The sequence below is a fragment of the Mytilus galloprovincialis genome, chromosome 4, assembly GCF_965363235.1.
Source record: "Mytilus galloprovincialis chromosome 4, xbMytGall1.hap1.1, whole genome shotgun sequence".
NCBI lineage: Eukaryota > Metazoa > Mollusca > Bivalvia > Mytilida > Mytilidae > Mytilus > Mytilus galloprovincialis.
In genome coordinates, this window is record NC_134841.1 from 57,074,842 (window position 1) to 57,081,783 (window position 6,942).

Sequence of the window (6,942 nt, forward strand, 5' to 3'; positions counted from 1 at the left end):
ACCAAATGACACAGAAATTAACAACTATAGGTCATCGTACGGCCTTGAACAATGAGCCAATCCCATACCGCATAGTCAGCTATAAAAGGCCCCGAAATGACAAATGTAAAACAATTCAAACGAGAAAACTAACGGCCTTTTTAATGTAAAAATAAATGAACGAAAAACAAATATATAACACAGCAACCAACGACATCCACTGAATTACCTAAGATCACCCATTTTTTTTTGGCAGTGTATTTTTAAGTCTAGTTTTCTATTTTTTTTTTTGTTTTGTGTACTTTTGTTTGTCTGTCTGTCTGTTTCTTTTTAGCCATGACATTGTCGGTTTGTGTTTGACTTATGAGTTTCAAGTCCCTGTAGTTTCTATCTTTCGCCTTTCTTTTATAACTAACCTATCAATCCACGAGACAGCAACAATGAAACAATGGATTAACATTCCAAGAGCATCTAGAGGTTGCATTCTGCTAAATTAAAGAAACGTCTACGTAGCTACATGGGTATCATGTATATTATGAAATAATAGTTCAAATGACAACTGGTAATTTTACAGATTCCAATAGTATGAAAAATAGTTTTAAAAAACACCGTGACCGTATGGTATTGGCATGTTTGGTCTTGTTAGAGAGTTGCCTCATTTGCAATCGAGCATCTTTTTACTTTTACATAAATATTTAAAAACTCGCCGTGAAAACATAAATGTAAATTACTCATGGTTGAAGACAGTTCATTCACCGATTAATCGACAGTACTAAGAATCTTATTGTTCTACTCATTTATGTTTATAAAAAACATGTGAAAGATACCAAGAAGGGGTTCAAACTCATCTAGTTTCTAGTAATATAGATAGAGAATATATTATTGCTAAATAAATTGAAGTAATTATGGTTTTGTATTCTTGTATTATAGCATTATTCTACTATTTTATATTTTGATTTTTCAGCACTTTCTTGACTTCTTTCTTAACTTCTTTCTTTTTTTCCTCAGCTTTAATTTTTCTGTTTTCCTTCTCTCTTTCTTTTCTTTGTTTTTCCTCAAGTTTCTCTCTTTTTATTTGGATAACTGCATCACTAGTCAGAATTCTATGTGATGTAATTGAAGATGATGTTTTAGGCTTTTTTGTAGCAGGAGGGATTGCAAAAATGTCCTCAATCTCTGAGTTCCAGTTTGTATCTAGCTCAATTTCCTCTACATTAAAAAGTGTGTAATTTCCATTATCAAGTACATGTAACAAACTTTCAACGTCCGCGGCGGGTACATTAAAATCGGACTCTTGACTATTAACTGATGCGTTTAACTCATCATGGACATCCACTATGCATGTAATTTGGCTTGATTGTTGGTCAGAAGATAAAGCAGCAGCAGCATCAGCTAATAAATTTAACGACGAATCCAATGATTCGATTTCATCCATTTCAACTGATACCTCCGCGCTGCTCTGTAAACCGTCAACTGAAGCTGTAGGAGGCATTGGTTGATTGAACGGTTCTGATGGGAGATAAGCGCTGTCAGGTACTGCTGACGGATTTAAAGGGTATATGCCAGTTGCTCTAAAGCCACTCTTTATGTTCTGGGGTGTGATACCTGCTTCCCAAGCCTTCTTGAAAATTCTGGGCCATGTTGCTTTATTTATCAAATGGTCAGGATGTTCTGCCATAAATTCTGTGCACTCCCTATCATACGACTTTGAAAATGGCCCAAATACGCTCTTGTCAAGCGGCTGGAGGTGGTGACTTGTATGGGGTGGTAATGCCATTACAAATATGTTCTCCTTTTTTGCTTCATCTAATAACCCTAAGGTTTCATGTGACCCGTGGGAGTCCATGATGAGTAACTTCGGCCTTTTAGGACCACAATTTTTAAGGAAAATATCCCTGAACCATAACTCCCCAAGGATGTCGCACATCCAAGCTTTCTCCTGATAGGTCCATAAGGTACCATCTGGGCCATCAACTGTTGCCACTGATTCCAGAGATTTTGTTGTTTTTCCTTTTACAACACACAGCGGTGGTAATTTCTCACCCTGAGCATTGACACAGGCCAAAATTGTAATATTTTCTCTCGAATTTCCCGTGCGACCAGGAATGTTCTTAGCACCTTTTCTTGCCACCACATTGGAAGGATTGTGCTCGAATCCCTTGCCAGTTTCATCTGCATTCCAAATGACATCACTTTGAAGGTTGTTTTCAGTTATCACTGACCAAGCTCTATGAAGTAGTTCGACACTACCACTCTATTCATCATACGAGATCTTGAAGTATTAAGTTTTTCAGGGTTTCTGAGTGTAACTTCGGGGTGTCTGGACTTAAACCCCCGCCACCAGTCATTTCCTGGTATATTTGACTTGAAGGGCGTTTTAATTCCCTTAGCATTACATAGGCGTGCTATTTTGATGATAACTAGCTTCTTAGTTAAACCAAACCCTTTCTCAGCTGCAGTCATGATTTGTGTTGCTACAAGATTTTCGACCTCAATCGGTATTACAGGTTTACGGCCTGGTTTAGAACCTGGTTTTATTTTGCCGTTTACACGGTCCATGATTGTAGTTTTAGGTATGCTATATGTTTGACTTGCTCTTCTAAAACTCATCCCATTGTGCCTTACTGCATTTACAGCCCTTTCTAGTGATTCTGAAGAATATTGTTGATATATGTTTTTAGATTTTCTAGGCATTTTTTAGTCTACAAAAGGGAGAAAAAACGTTATAATTGTTATAAATTATTGACCCTCAGAAAGTTCTATTTTTATACGAGTAAATTTTCAGTTACTATATTGGTTAGATTTCCTGTTTGAATTGTTTAACATTATTCATTTTGGTGCCCTTTATAGTTTGCTGTGCAGAGTGAGCCAAGACTCTGTGTTCAAGGTCGTACTTTGACCTATAATTGTTAACTTAAGGTACATTGTGACTTAGACGGAGAGTTGTCTCATTGGCACTCATACCATATCTTCTTATTTATAAAAACTGTTTTGCTGGTACTGTATATAAATACTTATAAATACTCTATTTATTTATTCAATTATATTTATATTTATATGGCACTTTGATATATATATGCTTTGGTGATACCGAGAAAAACAACGTCAACACTTCAGCCGATGATATTTCCTTTATTTTATTCACCAAAAACATGACACAACATTATAGCTGTTTTAAATTGAAGAACGACTACAAACTTTCATTTTTTATCACATCAATCAAGCTCTCAATGTGATCAGCATTTTTCAATTCTATGCACTCAAAGGAAATAAGTCTTCTAGCCACAAAAACGACACTAGGTACATCGGTATTGTTTATGGTTTGTATGCAATCAAAGATTTTCTCGGCAACAGTTCTGTCTCTAGTTAACGTATAAAGTTCTACGACTAATTGATGGAGGCAATCATGATCAAAACAGAACTCTCTTTGAAAAAGTTTGGCCAATTCTGTTTGAATAATGTTTCGAAGAATTTTAAGAGATTGATCTTTTCCGGAATTTTCTCTAGCTGCGATCAATTTTACATGATTCATAGTCGATTTCTGAAAATGAAATGGTGCTGTCGTTGAAATGGAAGGACAGATATTTCATTTTAAAATAAATATAACAATCATTCTAAAAATATTTCACCTATTCAGATTATTTTATATTTCTTTACAGTACCGTTATGCATGTTTTTTTCTTATTGATTTTTCAAGGTTTTTTTGTCCAATAGTGTGAGTCAATATCCGCTTTTTCAGTAAGATACAAATTTAAGTAAACAATTTGATTTTTATACGAATAAAAACTATACATGTAAAAAAATAGTTTCTTAAAGATGATAAATGGCAGTAAAATCTAAACCAGACAGTCTATGAGATGTTATTTTTCTGGTGGTCGAAGTTCCCCCATAATCTCTTTTCTTACTATGGGTAACTTCGACCACTTTTTTACTTGAAAATAACTTTATTCTGTTAATATTTTTGTTAAAACAAAGGTTTTTTGTATGCTTGTAACATTAAAGAATGTGGTTAAACTAATTATAAGGAGAAATCTTAAAGTATGTATCGTAAATTGAAAGATTACTTACCTACAGTGCAAATTTAATCTTTTTCAAATTTTACCGCTTCTTTAACTTTTATAAACTTGGCGGTAGAAAGTCACGTGATTTCTTCGGAAAAATACGGTTGAGCTAGTCGTAGTTGTAACCGATCGCGGGCGAAATATTCTTTTTATAAGTAAACCATTACAATGAAATAAAGATTATGGCAGATAATCCAGAAATACGGTCGATTTTCCCCCATGGTCGAAATTGCACCACCCTACCCTAACGTCATTGTTCTATGACGTCGGGTATCTCATTCATAAAAAAGCATATGACGTGGGAGTACAATCGGAACAGCACTGGCAATATATTCATATTTTACCATGGGTGTGTACTCAAAGCGTTTGAAGGACGTCATGTTAGAATTACATTAATCAAACCGGCGCGACTCGCAAATAAAGTCACCCAACAATCGCATTAGTGTTTCATTAGAGACGGAGACATTGTCGTTTTTTTCTATTGACAATAAAAGTTCCAAATCAACAGTGGCGGATGCAGGAATTTTCGAAAGGGGGGGTGCTAGCCTAGGGCAAAGGGGGGGTGCAGGGGGGGGGGGGGTGCAAAACATGTCCCGATTCAAATGCATTGATCGGCCAAAAATAAAGGGGGGGGTGCAGACCCCCGGAACCCCCCCTCTGGATCCGCCACTGAATCAATATGTAACGATCCTGTGTTGAAGTATATCTCATGTATAAGTTTCTGTCTTGCCTCTTCATAATTTTCACAAAATAGTAAATAATGTTCCACAGTTTCTAATTGACCGCATTCACACTTTGGTTCTATATTTTGATTGATTTTGTTTTGATAATTGTTTAGGTAGTATCCGGATCTTAAATTTCTAATAATTTTTGCTGTTTTGTGATCTGGATAATCAAATGTCGATTTATTGCTGACAGTCTGATGAAAGTTATAATAAAATCTTCCTGTATCACTATTATCCCATCTATGTTGCCACTTTTTATTTACTAAAATTCTTGCTGCTGTTTTAATATCTTGTTTAGTTACTGTAATATGGGCTTCTTTCTGAATTTGATTTGCCTCTTTAGCTGCCTCTTTAGCTAGTTTATCAGCTATTTCATTTCCTCTAACATTTGCATGTCCTGGGGTCCAATCAAAATTAATTCTTATTCCATGGTGTTTTTGGATAAATTTAATAAGGGAAATAATTTCATGTGAAGTGGATCTGTTATTTTCAATTTTCCAATTTAATGTTAAAATTCCAATTGCTGTTTGACTGTCCGAAAATATTTTTACTTCTTCAATTAATGTTTTGTTTTCAATTCTGCTTACATAATCTAATACTAATTTTATTGCAACCAGCTCTGCCAAAAGAATTGAACCCCTTTTTGAAACTGGTTGTTTAAGTTCAATTTCTTTATTGTTGAAGATTACATTGCACCTGCTCCACAAGGTCCTGGGTTGGATTCGACGCGAAAAAGAAGTTCGTTTGTTATTTTCTCTATTATTGTAGTGATTTTTAATTTTTTTTAAATTACCGATAAACAGAATAAAGGACTTTTTGTTTTTTTTTGTTCGGGCTCACCTGATATTTTACTGTGATAAAGTCAGTATCAAAAACAAAAAGTCCTTTATTCTAAATTTCTTGCGGTGGGACAAAATAACGTCATAAAATGGGCGCTTTAACGGAGAATCAGTGTTAACGCCGTCAGTTAAAACCACGGTGAAAAGGAGTTCATTTCACACACCTATTTGGACTAAAAGATAAGCATCGAAACGCGTGTGAACGGAACACTGTGTACAAAAAACTGTATATATATATATTGTGTACATACAACTGTTGTTATTATATTCTTGATGGTGGAGGTGAATTACTACTCCTATGGAGGTTGTCCTGAAGGACGGAAGAAGATTCAGCGGTAAGTAAGTTTGACTATATCAGCTTGGTGACGTCACAATCGCTGCATCCACTACTACCTAAAATGAAAAAGGGGTTTTCCCCTTTTCGAAAAAAATTAAAATGTGCACGTAAATTTCAAACCATGCAGGTCAGGTTCGATTTACTTTAAATACAAAATTGAATATAATGCCAGGGGCGTAGCTAGAAATAAACGATGTGGAAGCAACTACCGCCGAGCGGAGCGAGGCTAAAAAATTTTGGGACCCTATTATGCAGCAATTTTTTTTTTCGGTTTTCGGTCATATGACGGTTAAAAGAGGAGCTATATGTAGATAAAAATTTATGAATGTAAAACTATTACTAAATCTTCTGAATATAGTAATACATAAACAACACATATTTGTGATACAGAATTTACTCAAAATTATCCAAAATCTGCTCTTCGGGTCTGGGCAGAAACAAACTTCTCTATTACTTTGTCAACATTCACACTGAAATCCCGATGAATATGCAGTAATGCTATGTAACTTTCGTTGTTCATTGTCGATCGTACATTTGTTTTCAATTACATACGTAGTGCCGTGACTGATAGATCTAAGGGCCATCATGGCATGGTAGCACTCGCGAGATGTTATAAACCAGCGTACGTGTTCGGCATCGAGCGACCTCCCAATTGAATTCGTCAAAATTACATGCTAGGTCAGTTTCGTATGTTTCAGACAATATTGAGATTTGTTCGTTTGTGATATTTCCTACAACACGATGAAGCAGATACAGCACAAAGAAGCGATTTTCTGATAACTTGACGTGACCCCACTCTCCATTTGCCTTATCATATGGTCTATGAACTCAAAAAATAATGAGACTTTCCAATACTGTTTTGGCGTGGTTGCAGGGTGATTGGCTCCGGTAGTCTGTCAACCACATCGCCTCTGCATATTTTCAACGATATCGAAGGGATCTGATAATTCTAATGCCGATTGGTACATCTCATTCCAAACTGATGAACTGTACACTGTAAA

General features: G+C 35.5%; 1 pseudogene; it reads right to left on the reverse strand.

Annotated features, from left to right (window-relative positions):
* Positions 1 to 919: 919 nt before the first annotated feature.
* Positions 920 to 2,780, reverse strand: LOC143071051 (uncharacterized; annotated as a pseudogene).
* Between the last annotated feature and the right edge of the window lie 4,162 nt (positions 2,781 to 6,942).